The sequence below is a fragment of the Silurus meridionalis genome, chromosome 6, assembly GCF_014805685.1.
Source record: "Silurus meridionalis isolate SWU-2019-XX chromosome 6, ASM1480568v1, whole genome shotgun sequence".
Classification (NCBI taxonomy): Eukaryota; Metazoa; Chordata; class Actinopteri; order Siluriformes; family Siluridae; genus Silurus; species Silurus meridionalis.
In genome coordinates this window covers 33293723-33308542 of record NC_060889.1, presented here as the reverse complement: position 1 = coordinate 33308542, position 14820 = coordinate 33293723, and positions in this window count along the sequence as shown.

The window sequence follows — 14820 nt, the reverse complement described above, 5'->3', positions numbered from 1 at the left end:
CCGGTAAAATAAAAATATTTTAAAAAATCGCACTCTATATCGCACTCACATATGTATTCTCTATTATATAAAAATATATGTATGTATAACTAAAATAATTGTGTAAGTAGAAAAAAAACCCCGCAAAAATGCATTTAGAAACATTTTAGTCCCCCTTCCTCACAGTGGTTTGACCCACTGCCTGTTTTCTCAGTTTATCTCACCTTCACTACACACACGAGTCAGGTGTGTTCATCTCACCTTCACTACACACGAGTCAGGTGTGTGTTCATCTCACCTTCACTACACACACGAGTCAGGTGTGTGTTCATCTCACCTCTACACACACGAGTCAGGTGTGTGTTCATCTCACCTTCACTACACACACGAGTCAGGTGTGTGTTCATCTCACCTTCACTACACACACACGAGTCAGGTGTGTGTTCATCTCACCTTCACTACACACACACGAGTCAGGTGTGTGTTCATCTCACCTTCACTACACACACGAGTCAGGTGTGTGTTCATCTCACCTTCACTACACACACGAGTCAGGTGTGTGTTCATCTCACCTTCACTACACACACGAGTCAGGTGTGTGTTCATCTCACCTTCACACACACGAGTCAGGTGTGTGTTCATCTCACCTTCACTACACACACGAGTCAGGTGTGTTCATCTCACCTTCACTACACACACAGTCAGGTGTGTGTTCATCTCACCTTCACTACACACACGAGTCAGGTGTGTGTTCATCTCACCTTCACTACACACACGAGTCAGGTGTGTGTTCATCTCACCTTCACTACACACACGAGTCAGGTGTGTGTTCATCTCACCTTCACTACACACACACGAGTCAGGTGTGTGTTCATCTCACCTTCACACACACACAGTCAGGTGTGTGTTCATCTCACCTTCACTACACACACACGAGTCAGGTGTGTGTTCATCTCACCTTCACTACACACACGAGTCAGGAGTGCGTTCATCTCACCTTCACTACACACACATGAGTCAGGTGTGCGTTCATCTCACCTTCACTACACACACGAGTCAGGAGTGCGTTCATCTCACCTTCACTACACACACGAGTCAGGTGTGTTCATCTCACCTTCACACACGAGTCAGGTGTGTGTTCATCTCACCTTCACTACACACACGAGTCAGGTGTGTGTGTTCATCTCACCTTCACTACACACACGAGTCAGGTGTGTTCATCTCACCTTCACTACACACACGAGTCAGGTGTGTGTTCATCTCACCTTCACACACACACGAGTCAGGTGTGTGTTCATCTCACCTTCACTACACACACGAGTCAGGTGTGTGTTCATCTCACCTTCACTACACACGAGTCAGGTGTGTGTTCATCTCACCTTCACTACACACACGAGTCAGGTGTGTGTTCATCTCACCTTCACTACACACACGAGTCAGGTGTGTGTTCATCTCACCTTCACTACACACACGAGTCAGGAGTGTGTTCATCTCACCTTCACTACACACACGAGTCAGGAGTGTGTTCATCTCACCTTCACTACACACACGAGTCAGGTGTGTTCATCTCACCTTCACTACACACACGAGTCAGGTGTGTGTTCATCTCACCACTACACACACGGTCAGGTGTGTGTTCATCTCACCTTCACTACACACGAGTCAGGTGTGTTCATCTCACCTTCACTACACACACGAGTCAGGTGTGTGTTCATCTCACCTTCACTACACACGAGTCAGGTGTGTGTTCATCTCACCTTCACTACACACACGAGTCAGGTGTGTGTTCATCTCACCTTCACTACACACACGAGTCAGGTGTGTTCATCTCACCTTCACTACACACGAGTCAGGTGTGTTCATCTCACCTTCACTACACACACGAGTCAGGTGTGTGTTCATCTCACCTTCTCTACACACACGAGTCAGGAGTGTATTCATCTCACCTTCACTACACACACGAGTCAGGTGTGTGTGTGCGCTCAATTAATGTTCAACTCCATTAAGTAGGGTATTTTATTCACTTATTTTATTCACTAAATAAAGCGATTCTCTTTAATGTAGTTGATGCAGACTCATTCATAAATTAGTTGCGGCAAAAATGCTGATTAGCGATGTAATTTTCCATGAAACTGCTCTATTAGCGATTAAAATATCACTTATCTAGTGAACGTTAGCTTTTTTACAATAGCTTGTAGCATAGTGCACTGACACTAACATTGCAGCTAATGTACTAGTGCACTGACACTAACACACCAAAGCCAAAGTTAAACATTTTTTTTATTCCTTGTTTTTATTGTTGTGATTATTTTTTATGATAGTTTTACTTTCTTTATGTAAACAGTTTGAATTAGCATTGTAATTGACGCAGTCTCCATGCTACAATAATAATGTACTGTGTCTTTATACTGTAAGTACAATTTAATTGTATTATTTGTGTCCCCCCTCAAAAATTGCTCATGAGAAATTTTATATTAATTGTCCCCCCCTACTGTTAAATAAAATTTACGCCCATGGCACCCTCCGATCACTTGAAAAGAGAGAACAGTCATTAGGTCACATTAACTTCAGGTGAGGCAATCCCCTGCCTATCTGCTCCCGGACCCGCCCTCCGTTTCACAAACCGCCTTCGAAACCGCCTCGTGCCTTCGAAATTTGCTCGTGAAACAGGGTAAAATTTTGTGAGCGAGTTTGCTCGTATCTCCGTTTGCTCGTACAACGGGGTTCCACTGTATCAAAGTACTGATTTATTATAACTATAATGGGGCAGATGTTTCTCTTATAAACCCCACAGTTATGGAACAACCTTCCAATCAGTGTTTGGGACTCAGACACAGTCTCAGTGTTTAAGTCGAGGCTGAACACATATTTATTTAGTGGAGTGTTTAGTCAGTAGGTGTTTGTGAGGTAAAGGAGCAGATCTGGAGGGATCATGGATATGGAGTGTTTGGTGAACTGGGATATTTGGATGCTGTCGTCGCCTCACTCTCACACGTTCACTCAGGTTTGTTGATGGTGGTGTGGTGGGTCGTCTCTTATCCCAGAGATCCTCATGTCTGTGTTTCCTTCTGCTTCTCCCTTTTAGTTCTGCTGCTACAGTGAGTCTCACCAGAGTCCAAACTGCACAGTGACATTAACTTTCATACACCAATCAGGAGACTTAATAATCCATATCCTTCTCTTCCTGTCACCCTCTCTCTCTCTCTCTCTCTCTTTCTCTCTCTCTGTGCGCATGCATTTATTTCTTTTTTTCGGCGTTTCTTTGATAATTTTTTCCTTAGACATCTAGGAAATATCTAGTGTGTGTGCGTGTGTGTGTGTGTGTGTGTGTGTGCGCACATGTTTACTAGCATGCCTGTGCGCGCTGGTGTGTGTTTGTGTGTGTGTGTGTGTGTTTTGCATGGCGTCTATGAGCGCAAGGTTGTTTGAAAGTTTGACTCGTCGGCACGGTGTGCGGGTGGTGTGTGGAGCGAGTGTAGAGTAGTGTGTATACGTGTGGGGTGAGTGTAGATGAGTGTGTGTGTGCGGGGCTAGTGTAGAGGAGTGTGTGTTGGCTATTGTTAATGTGGTGGGGCATGAGAATATTGTCTCTGCCTCCCGAATGAACAGTGCAATTGTTGTTTTCCTGAATAATCTTGATTATTATCTTGAGCTAGACCTTTAGGGGCACCAGCAGCACAGGTTATGTGTATACCGGGAGCCAGGGCGCCGGACATAGCAGGTCAGCTTAGATTCTTAGGAAAGCACAGGTTCTCTAAGATAGTTTTTCACACAGGAGCTAATGATATACGCCGACAGTCAGAGGTTACTAAGAGTAACATTATAGAGGTGTGTAAATTAGCGAAGGCAATGTCCGATGCTGTAGTATGCTCTGGCCCCATCCCAATGCGACGTGGCGATGTAGCCTACAGCAGGTTATGGTCGCTGAACTGCTGGATGTCCGAGTGGTGCTCCAAAACAATGTGGGCTTCATTAATAATTGGAGCATTTTTGAGGGCAAGGCTGGCCTGTTAGGGCGGGACGGTGTCCATCCCACCCGGAAGGTGCTGCTCTCATTTCTTGTAGTATAGGTCATAGTCTCAGAACAGCACTAGTTAACAAGTGACTGTCTAGAGCCAAGGCCAGGAGCAGACAGACAGGCTAAACCGACCGTCTGCTAGCTGCACAGAGTCGCCACCAGGATCCACCATATTGAGACTGTGTCTGTCCCCGAGCAAAACCAAAATATAGGAATTATCAGAAAGTCTGTTTAAGTAACCTGATTAACATTAAATTAAATAGGACTGAACACACAGCCAGCACCTCTGATCTAAAAATAGGATTGTTGAATATTAGATCTCTCACGCCAAAAGCGCTTACTATAAACGAAATTATTACCGACCAGGAGTTTAATATAATGTGTTTGACAGAAACGTGGATTAAATCGAATGAATATGTAGCATTAAATGAGGCGAGTCCTCCTGGGTATAGTTACATACACCAACCCCGTCTAAATGGCAGAGGAGGCGGAGTAGCAGCTATTTATAATAATAATCTAAACGTCACACAAAAGACTAAACACAAATGTAAAACATTTGAAGTTCTCTACACCAACATAAAATATTCAGTGTCTGAAAGCAGGTCAAGTCAGTTAATTCCACTAATTATTATTTATAGACCCCAGGGCCCTACTCTGATTTTCTGATAGAATTTGCAGATTTCATTACAAATCTAGCTACTTCTTTAGACAAAGCATTAATTGTTGGAGACTTTAATATTCATTTTGATAATCAGGAAGACTCCTTAAGAGCAGCAGTTGTGTCCATTCTAGATTCAGTCGGAATTAATCAGAATGTTATAGGACCCACTCATAGTGGTGGACACACTCTCGATTTGTTGTTAACATTTGGATTAAAAATAAAAAACTTAGTCATAATTCCACAGTCTGAAGCTATTTCAGACCATTATCTAATCTCGTTTAAAATTTGCCTTAGTCATTGCATTTCTACCTCACCACGTTACCGTGTTAAGCGTACTTTCACGTCAGCTACAGCAGCGCGTTTATTAATTATCTTCCGATATTACGATATTAGATAGATCTCCGTCAGACCCGCAGAGCTCGACTGGGCCACTGAACATCTAGAAACAACGTTACGTTACACTCTAGATGATGTAGCTCCCTTAAGACCAAAATGATCAGGAGAAAAATTAGCACAGTGGTATAATGATCATACGCACCTTAAAACAGACCACTCGAAAACTAGAGCGTAAATGGCGTCAAACAAAATTAACAGTATTTCAAATAGCATGGAAGGAGAGCCTCCTAAATTATAGAAAATCTCTTAGTGCTGCCAGATCAGCATATTTCTCCACCCTCATAGAAAATAACAAGCATAATCCTAGATTTTTATTCAGCACGGTAGCAAAATTAACAGGGAATAAAAGCACTGCGCTAACATGCACACCATCAATAGGTAGTAATGATTTCATGAACTTTTTTAATAATAAAATTGAAAACATCAGGCAAGAAATCCAGGCGGTTAATATAAATCCAAATTATTTTACAAGTAACCCTGTAGACAGCAGTGTCATTATAGCAGACAATCAATTACAAAGCTTCACTACTATTCATGAGAGTGACTTAATTTCATTAATCTCCTCATCAAAATCATCAACCTGTATTCTCGATCCCTTGCCTACTAGTTTCTTTAAACAGATAGCTCCAGAGGTAATCAAACCTGTTTTAAAAATAATTAACTCTTCCATTAGCACTGGTTATGTACCAAATCCTTCAAACTGGCAGTTATCCACCCCTTATTAAGAAACCTGACCTTGACCCATGTCAGTTGTCCAACTACAGACCGATATCAAATCTCCCCTTTATATCCAAAATTTTAGAAAAGGTTGTAGCACAGCAGTTATGCTCACATCTGCTTATGAATAACATTTTGAAATGTATCAGTCAGGATTTCGGCCTCATCATAGCACAGAGACGGCGCTAGTTAAGGTGGTAAATGACCTGTTATTGGCCTCTGATCAGGGTTTTGTCTCCTTACTTGTTTTGCTCGACCTTAGTGCAGCTTTTGACACCATTGATCACACTATACTGCTTGCTAGACTTGAGAATGTTGTAGGAATAAAGGAACAGCTCTCTCTTGGCTCAGGTCTTATTTGACTGATCGCTATCAGTTTGTGGATGTAAATGGTGAGTTCTCCACGCCTATGAGGTAAAGTTTGGTGTTCCTCAAGGATCTGTCTTAGGCCCACTGCTTTTCTCTTTATATATGCTGCCTCTTGGTGAAATTATTCATAAACATGGGATTCGCTTCCATTGCTATGCTGATGACACACAGCTGTATATTTCAGCAAAGCCAGATGAGAGATCAGCTTAACAATGTTGAGAAGTGTGTAAAGGACATTAGACAGTGGATGCTTAATAACTTTCTTCTGCTCAACTCAGATAAGACGGAAGTACTTTTACTAGGACCACATGCAGCTAGAAGTAAACTTTCCGATTACGTAGCATCTCTGGATGGTGTTTCTGTTTCAGCATGTACGGCTGTCAAAGACCTTGGTGTGATTATTGACCCGAGTCTTTCCTTTGAGTCTCACGTGAATAATATCACCAGAATCGCCTTCTTTCACCTTAGAAATATTGCTAAGATTAGAAATATGATGTCGTTACAGGATGCAGAAAAACTGGTTCATGCTTTTGTTACTTCTAGATTAGACTACTGTAACGCTTTACTGTCTGGGTGTGCGAGTAAGTGCATCAATAAGCTTCAGTTAATCCAGAATGCAGCAGCAAGGGTCCTCACTAGATCTAGGAAATATGACCACATCACCCCTGTTTTAATCAGTCTACACTGGCTCCCAATCAAATCTCGCATTGACTATAAAATATTACTACTGATGTATAAAGCACTTAACGGTCTCGCACCGCAGTATCTGAGTGAACTTCTGTACCAGTATGATCCTCCACGCCTACTTAGATCAAAAGGTGCTGGCTATCTGTTGGTTCCTCAAATAATGAAGACTACAGCAGGGGGCAGATCTTTCTCTTATAAAGCCCCACAGTTATGGAACAGCCTTCCAATCAGTGTTCGGGACTCAGACACAGTCTCAGTGTTTAAGTCGAGGCTGAACACATATTTATTTAGTCAAGCCTTTTATCAGTAGATTTCTCTTAGGTAAAGGCACAGATCTGGAGGAACATGGATATAGAGTGTTTGGTGAACTGGGATATTTGGATGCTGTCGTCCCTCACATTCACACGCTCACTCAGGTTTGTTGATGGTGGTGTGGTGGGTCGTCTCTTATCCCAGAGATCCCTCATGTCTGTGTTACCTTCTGGTTCTCCCTTTTAGTTCTGCTGCTACAGTGAGTCTTACCAGAGTCCAAACTGCACAGTGACATTAACTTTCATACACCAATAGTTACACTTAATAATCCATATCCTTCTCTTCCCGTCACCTCTCTCTCTCTCTCTCTCTCTCTCTCTCTCTCTCTCTTCGGTCGAGTTAAACATGCTCCTGAGGCTCCAGTGACCAGTGTTCCTGCCCTCTCCTCCTTGGATCTTCACACTTCTGTGCAGCTCGGGACGGTCTCTTAATTCGGAGTAGAACGGGTGCTTTGAGGACGGATTGACTGTAGTTGGTGTCGGCGGTCTGCTGCACTGACTCGGGAGTGCAGTTTGCTTCTGATCATCATCACTGTACCCCACAACATTGTATATCTGCTTCAAATGGACATTTGGTGCAACCCAGATGAGGATGGGTTCCCTCTTGAGTCTGGTTCCTCTCAAGGTTTCTTCCTTATGCCATCTCGGGGAGTTTTTCCTTGCCACAGTTGCTCATCAGGGACAAACATACTTACAAAGAACATATTTATGTTTAATCACCACATTATCTGTGTAAAGCTGCTTTGAGACAATGTTCATTGTTAAAAGCGCTATACAAATAAAAATGAATTGAATTGAATTGAATTAAGTGACTAAACTAGTCCAGAAAGGAATTGTGTTGAACTGGTGCAGCCGAGCAGGGCTTCTCCTGGGAAGCCCTGCTCGGCTGCACCAGACCAGGAGAAGCCCTGTTTGGCGGAACCGGTCCTGGTGAAGTCCTGCTTGGCAAAACCGGAGCAGGAGGAGCGGAGTGAAACTGGGAAAGTCACAATGAATTCTGGAGCAGTGCTGGAGCTGCCTGCACTGGCAGAGGCAGGCATTTACATATTTACATTTACATTTGCGGTATTTAGCAGACGCCCTTATCCAGAGCGACGTACAAAAGTGCTTTAAATCTCTAGTAATGAATAAATCTACACTGGTACGCAAGATTATAAACTTAATATAAATATAACTCGAATTCTACAAACTTGGAAAGTGCTAATTTAGGTATTTCAGGAAGAGGTAGGTCTTCAGTCGTCGCTTAAAGATAATCAGGGACTCTGCTGTACGGACATCTAGGGGAAGTTCATTCCACCACCTCGGTGCCAGAACAGAGAAGAGCCTTGAATTGTACTTACCTCTCATTCTGAGAGAAGGAGGTACCAGTCGAGCAGTGCTGGAGGATCTCAGACAGCGTGGTGCAGTGCGAGATGTGATGAGGTCACTGAGGTAAGATGGTGCTTGTCCATTTTTGGCCTTGTAGGCAAGCATCAGTGTTTTGAATCTGATACGTGCAGCTACTGGAAGCCAGTGAAGGGAGCGCAGCAGTGGGGTGGTGTGGGAAAACTTGGGCAGATTGAACACAAGCCATACAGCTGCGTTTTGGATCATTTGTAGTGGACGAATAGCGTTCAGGGAAGACCTGCCAGCAGAGAGCTGCAGTAGTCAAGTCTTGAAATGACAAGAGACTGAACAAGCACCTGGGCAGCCTGTGTGGACAGAAATTGTCGAATCCTTCGTATGTTATAGAGAAGAAATCGACAAGAACGAGCAACATTAGCGACATGTGGGAAAAAAGACAGTTCATTGTCCATAGTCCACAGGGGTGCAGAGCTGTCACCAGGAGACACCAGTCACTACACCAATTTTTTTTCCTGTTTCTTACACGGTGGTAGAAATTTTAAAGGGGAGGCTTTTAAAAGTGAATGTTTTTTATGAGAATGAATTTTTAGTTTTTATCTGTGTGTATGCTCCCACCAGTGCAGTGGAGAGAATGAGTTTTTAGACAAACTTAACAATGTTGTTTTAAACTGCAGCACTGCAGAGTTTTTAATTTTGGGAGGATATTTTAATTGTACAGTGGAAAATATAGACAGAAATCACATAGAACCTTATACAGCTTCCTGTAAGCGTCTGTGGGAGTTGGTGGAGACCCACGATCTCTGTGACATATGGAGAAATTTTTATAAAAAACAGAGACAGTACACGTGAGCTCACTGCATAGACAGCACGCTCTCCCTGGCGAGATTAGATTGATTTTATTGTTTTAAGCATCAGCTGACTTATTTTACAAAATGTTTTATTTTTCCAGTAGGCAACTCAGATCACTGCATGGTTTAGTGCACCATCAGTAAAAAGAATATAAAACCTAAGAGCAGCTACTGGCATTTTAACACTGCACTTTTAGAAGATGCTCATTTTAGAGTCTTTTATTTTTTATGGAATTGTTTTAAACATGAAAAGGCAGCTTTTAACTCCCTACAGCATTGGTGGGATGTGACAAAGGCACAAATAAAGATTTTCTGTCAACAGTAAACTCTTAATGTCACAAGAGACATTGCCAGATCTCTAAAAGCTCTGGAGATAGAGACAGTGGAACTCCAGCGTTTGGAGGCCACAGGAAATCAAGGGCATATTGAAGCCCTCAAAAACAAAAAAGCCAGAATGAACAACCTTTTGGACACTGCGGTACAGGGGGAAATTTGCCAGCAGACAGTCAGCTTCTATTCGAAGTTGTATAGCAGCGAGAGGTCAGGGGCACAGGAGGTGGAAGAGAGCTTCCTTAAAGACCTGCCTAAGCTCACAGAGTCAGTGGCCAGAGAGTTGAACAGGGAGCTGTCACTGGCTGAGCTTCAGGAGGCTCTCCAAGGCATGAAGAATGGGCGGGCGCCAGGAATAGATGGTCTCCTGTTGAGTTCTTCAAGGCATTCTGTAGTTGCAGGAGAGCCGTCTTGACCATGCTGCCAAAGAAGGGAGACCTGACCCAGCTAAAAAAACTGGCACCCAGTGTCGCTACCGTGCACTGACTGCAAGCTGCCATCAAAAGCATTAGCATTGAGACTGACGAAGGTGATGCAGCAGATCATTCACCATGACCAGACGTACTGTGCGCCTTGCAGATCGATATTTGATAATGTTTACTTAATTCGTGACATTTTGGACGTCCCCAGGCTATTGGGCATGAAGACTGGTCTGATTTTCCTAGACCAGGAAAAGGCTTTTTACCGGGTTGAGCATGAATACTTGTGGAAGGTGCTGGAAAGCTTTGGGTTCAACCCTGGTTTTATAGCCATGATCAGGGTGCTGTACAGTGAAATTGAGAGTGTACTGAAGGTGAATGGTGGTTTATGTGCTCCTTTTAGCGTGTACAGAGGGATCAGGCAGGGCTGTTCACTGTCAGGAATGCTGTACACTCTTGCAATCAAACCTCTTTTAATCAACCTAAGGAGTTCTTTTTCTGGTTTTAATATTTCACGTGCCAATGCTTCACTTTAACTGTCAGCATATGCAGATGACTTGGCAGTAATGGTGGGATCCCAGTCTGACGTAGATGTTTTAACTGATGTTTTAGGAAGCTTTAAAATTTTATCATCAGCAAAAGTGAACTGGGGAAAAAGTGAAGCAGTTTTAGTTGGGGGGTAGGGAGGTGGGGATCCGACACTCCCAGGAGGTTTGGTGTGGGAAAAAAAGGAGGTTTTAAGTATTTGGGCGTCTACCTGGGGATTTAAATAAAAACTGGAAAGGCACTTTGGAGCAAATCAAGGGCAGACTGAGCAGGTGGAAGCGGCTGGTTCTAAAGATGTCCTACAGGGGGCGAACGCTGGTGATAAACAACCTGGCAGCATCGTTCTTTGTGACACAAGCTGGCGTGTGTTCTCCATCTGCCCAAGGAGGAAGGGGGGGCAAGGTCTGGTCCATCTCACCAGCAGAACAGCCTTTCGCCTCCAGTTTATCCAGAGACTCTTAACCGGGCCCAGGAACCTGGTATGGAGGACAGCAGCCAGTGGACTTTTGCACATGGCAGGAGGACTGGGGCTGGACAGCACTTTGTTTTAAATGGACATGAGCACACTGAATATTAATGGATTACCAGTCTTTTACCATGGACTTTTAAAAATATGGACTTTAAAAAAAAAAAAAGGATAAAGGGCTGCGGAACACTACACTGGCTGCTGGAGGAGCCCCTGGTCAAAGGGAGACGGCTGGATATCTCCGGTGTGACCACCCCCACACTGTCCAGAGCCTTGATCTCCTCAAGGATCGTCACACTCCATGAGCTGGTGAACGTCGCAGTGACAGACCTGTCACGAGGGGAGGACCTGGCTGCACGTAGGAGCTGCACCAGCTACTACACCGATTGAGGTCTACACTAACAGCAGAGGAGCGTGTTCAGCTGAAGGACTATAAAATCGGCGAGAGCAGTCCTGCAGAAGAGGAAGCCTTTTCCCAGTTGGACATCGCTTCTGACCTCGACGGATGTGGTGGCCCCCTCCTGGAGTGCAGGGGTGAAGGGGAGATGAACTTTGGGACTGTGACGGGGAAACTGCTCTACAGGGTGTGTGTTAAGGTTTTAAACAAGAAAAAACTAAGTGGGAGGGTGGACACCCAGTGGAGAAGTGTTTTTGGTTTTAACAATTATATTATACCAAAGTGGAGACACTGTACAAACCACCATTACCTAAAAAAGCTGCCGATCTCCAGTGGAGGATTTTACACTGCATTATCTCTGTGAACTCTTTTATTTTTGTTTTAAACCCTGTTGTTTTACAAGACTGTCCGTTCTGTTCACAGAGAGAAACTGTTTTTTATGCTTTTATACACTGCTTCAGATTACAGTCACTTTTTGAGTTTTTAAAAACTTTTAATTTCCTTGAATGTGACTTTTATTCTACAGTGTTTTATTCTGGGTTTTAAGTACATTAGGAGAAATGGGTTTATGTGTCAGTTGATTAATTTTATTTTTGAGTATGTAGATCTTTGAGGCTGTGTGGTGTTGTGGAGAAGCTCTTTGTTCCTTCAAAGAAAAAGAATTGTACTTTGCACCAAAGCTCGGCTAAACAATTACACCAACCCCATCTTTTAACGGTCATTGTCTTGTTTTATTGATGTCTATTGAATGTTATTTATTTATTTATTTATCCATTATATTTGACTATTTATCTATTTATTTGACTTTAATTACCCGATACCATCCAGAACATAACGTGACTTATGCTGAGTCTTATGTTAAATAAAGGAGTGTAAAAGTCTCTCTCTCTCTCTCTCTCTCTCTCTCTCTCTCTCTCTCTGTGTCAAGTTAAACATGCTCCTGAGGTTCCAGTGATCACTGTTCCTGCCCCTCTTCCCTCCGTGGATCTTCCCACTTCATCCTGGTTTGCCTCTGGATGATGTTCTCTTCGTTTGGAGGCGACTCTGTACAGCTGCTGATGTTTCTCATCAACACCGTGGGGAGCCATGAAATTCTGGAGTAAAAATGGGAGCTTTGAGGATGGATTTGGACTGTAGTTAATATCAGTCTGCTACACTGTGTTACAAACAGCTGGTGAGCCTCTTCTGAATATTATTAACTCCTTACTATCTTTAGGTCACGTCCCTAAACCCCTCAAGTTAGCAGTTATTAAGCCCCTCATTAAGAAAAAATGAATTTGGATGCAAACACTATCAAATTACAGACCCATTTCAAATCTCCCATTTATGTCTGAGACCAAGGCTTCATCTCGCTGTTAGTTTTACTGAATCTTAGTGCTGCATTCAACACTATAGCTCATGATCTTTTCCTAGATCACTTACAATATTACATCAGCATTCAGGGACAGGCATTAAGCTGGTTTAAATCCTACCTGTCTGATCGTTACCATTTTTTAGACTTAAATGGAGAGCTATCCAGGCTAATGCTAGTAAATTATGGGGTGCCACAAGATTCAGTTCTAGGACCCTTGCTTTTCACAATATACATGCTTCCCTTAGAAAATATTATTAAAAGGCATGGAATTAGCTTTCATTGTTACGCTGATGATACCCAGCTATATATCTCCTCAAAACCAGGCGATACGCTCAATTAGCTTGGATAACTGTGTGTGTTAAAGAAATAAAAGACTGGATGACGTATAACTTTCTACTATTAAATTCTAATAAGTTGGAGATTTTGCTCATCGGCCCAAAAAACAGTACACAGAAGCTCCAGCATCTCAACCTGCATTTAGACGGATGTTCTGTAACCACTAGTTCAACAGTAAAAGACCTGGGAGTTATTTTAGAGCAACTTGTCTTTCAAAAATCATATCAACCAAGTTACAAAAACAACTTCTTTCACCTTAGAAATATTTCTAAGTTAAGAAACATTTTGTCTATATCTGATGCAGAGAAGCTCGTCCATGCGTTCATGACCTCCAGACTGGACTACTGTAATGCATTACTAGGTGGATGTCCTGCGTCATAAACAAGCTTTAGTTTGTTTAGAATGCAGCAGCCAGAGTTCTCACAAGGTCAAGAAAATATGATCATATAACCCCCAATCTTCTCATCCCTACACTGGCTTCCTGTTAAGTTTCAAATCCACTACAAACTACTGCTTCTTACCTACAAAACACTAAATGGTTTATGTCCATGTATCTCTCCAGTCCGTCAATCCGTCATGCTCCCTGAGATCTCAAAACTCCAGACTTCTAGTAGTTCCTAGAATAGCAAAGTCCACTAAAGGTGGTAGAACATTCTCACATTTAGCTCCTAAACTTTGGGTTAGGGTTAGGGTTTAAAGGCTCTGGCATGGAGATGCTGGTGTTGGATCTGTGATGATCTCAAATGTTGAGCTATTTTATGAGTTGCTCAGTAGCTCCTAGATTTATAACCACAAATGACTGTAAATACATATGACTGTGTGGCCACTTCCAAATCCACCACCATCATCAAGTTGACGACACTGTTGTGGTGGGTCTGATTTCCAACAACGATGCCTACCTACAGGAGGTTAAAAAACTGGAGAGATGGTGCCAGGAGAACAACCTTCTCCTGAACGTCAGCAAGACTAAGGAGTTGATCGTGGACTTCAGCACAAAGCAGGAGCTGTCATACCAACCGCTAAGCATCAGCGGGACTCCAGTGGAGAGAGTGGACAGTTTTCGGTACCTAGGTGTTCACATCACACAGGACCTGTCTTGGTCCTGTCATACCAACACCCTGGTGAAGAAGCCTGGCAGCGTCTGTACCATCTGAGACGCTTAAGGGACTTTAAACTACCCTCTCAGGTGCTAAAGACTTTCTACACCTGCACCATTGAGAGCGTTCTGACAGGTAGCATCACTTCCTGGTTCGGGAACAGCACCATGCAGGACAGGCGAGCCCTCCAGAGTGTGCATCCACACTGAGCTCCCTAACCTGCAGGACATCTACAACACGCAGTGCAGGACCAGAGCTAGGAAGATTATGAAGGACCTAAGCCATCCCAATCATGGACTCTTTTCTTTGTTGCGTTCAGGGAAACGCTTCTGCGAACAACAAAAAAAACTGCGAACACAGAGAGAATGAGGAGGAGCTTTTTCCCACAATCCATTGGGAGTTTAAACCAGTAAACACCCAGGATCTAAAAGCTGGATCCAACAACTGGTCACTTTCTCCGTCAACACACTTCTGCAAATATTTTTATTTTTCTTTCTTTTTGCACTACAACACTTTAAACCCTGGACAGTCACTTTAACTGTGGA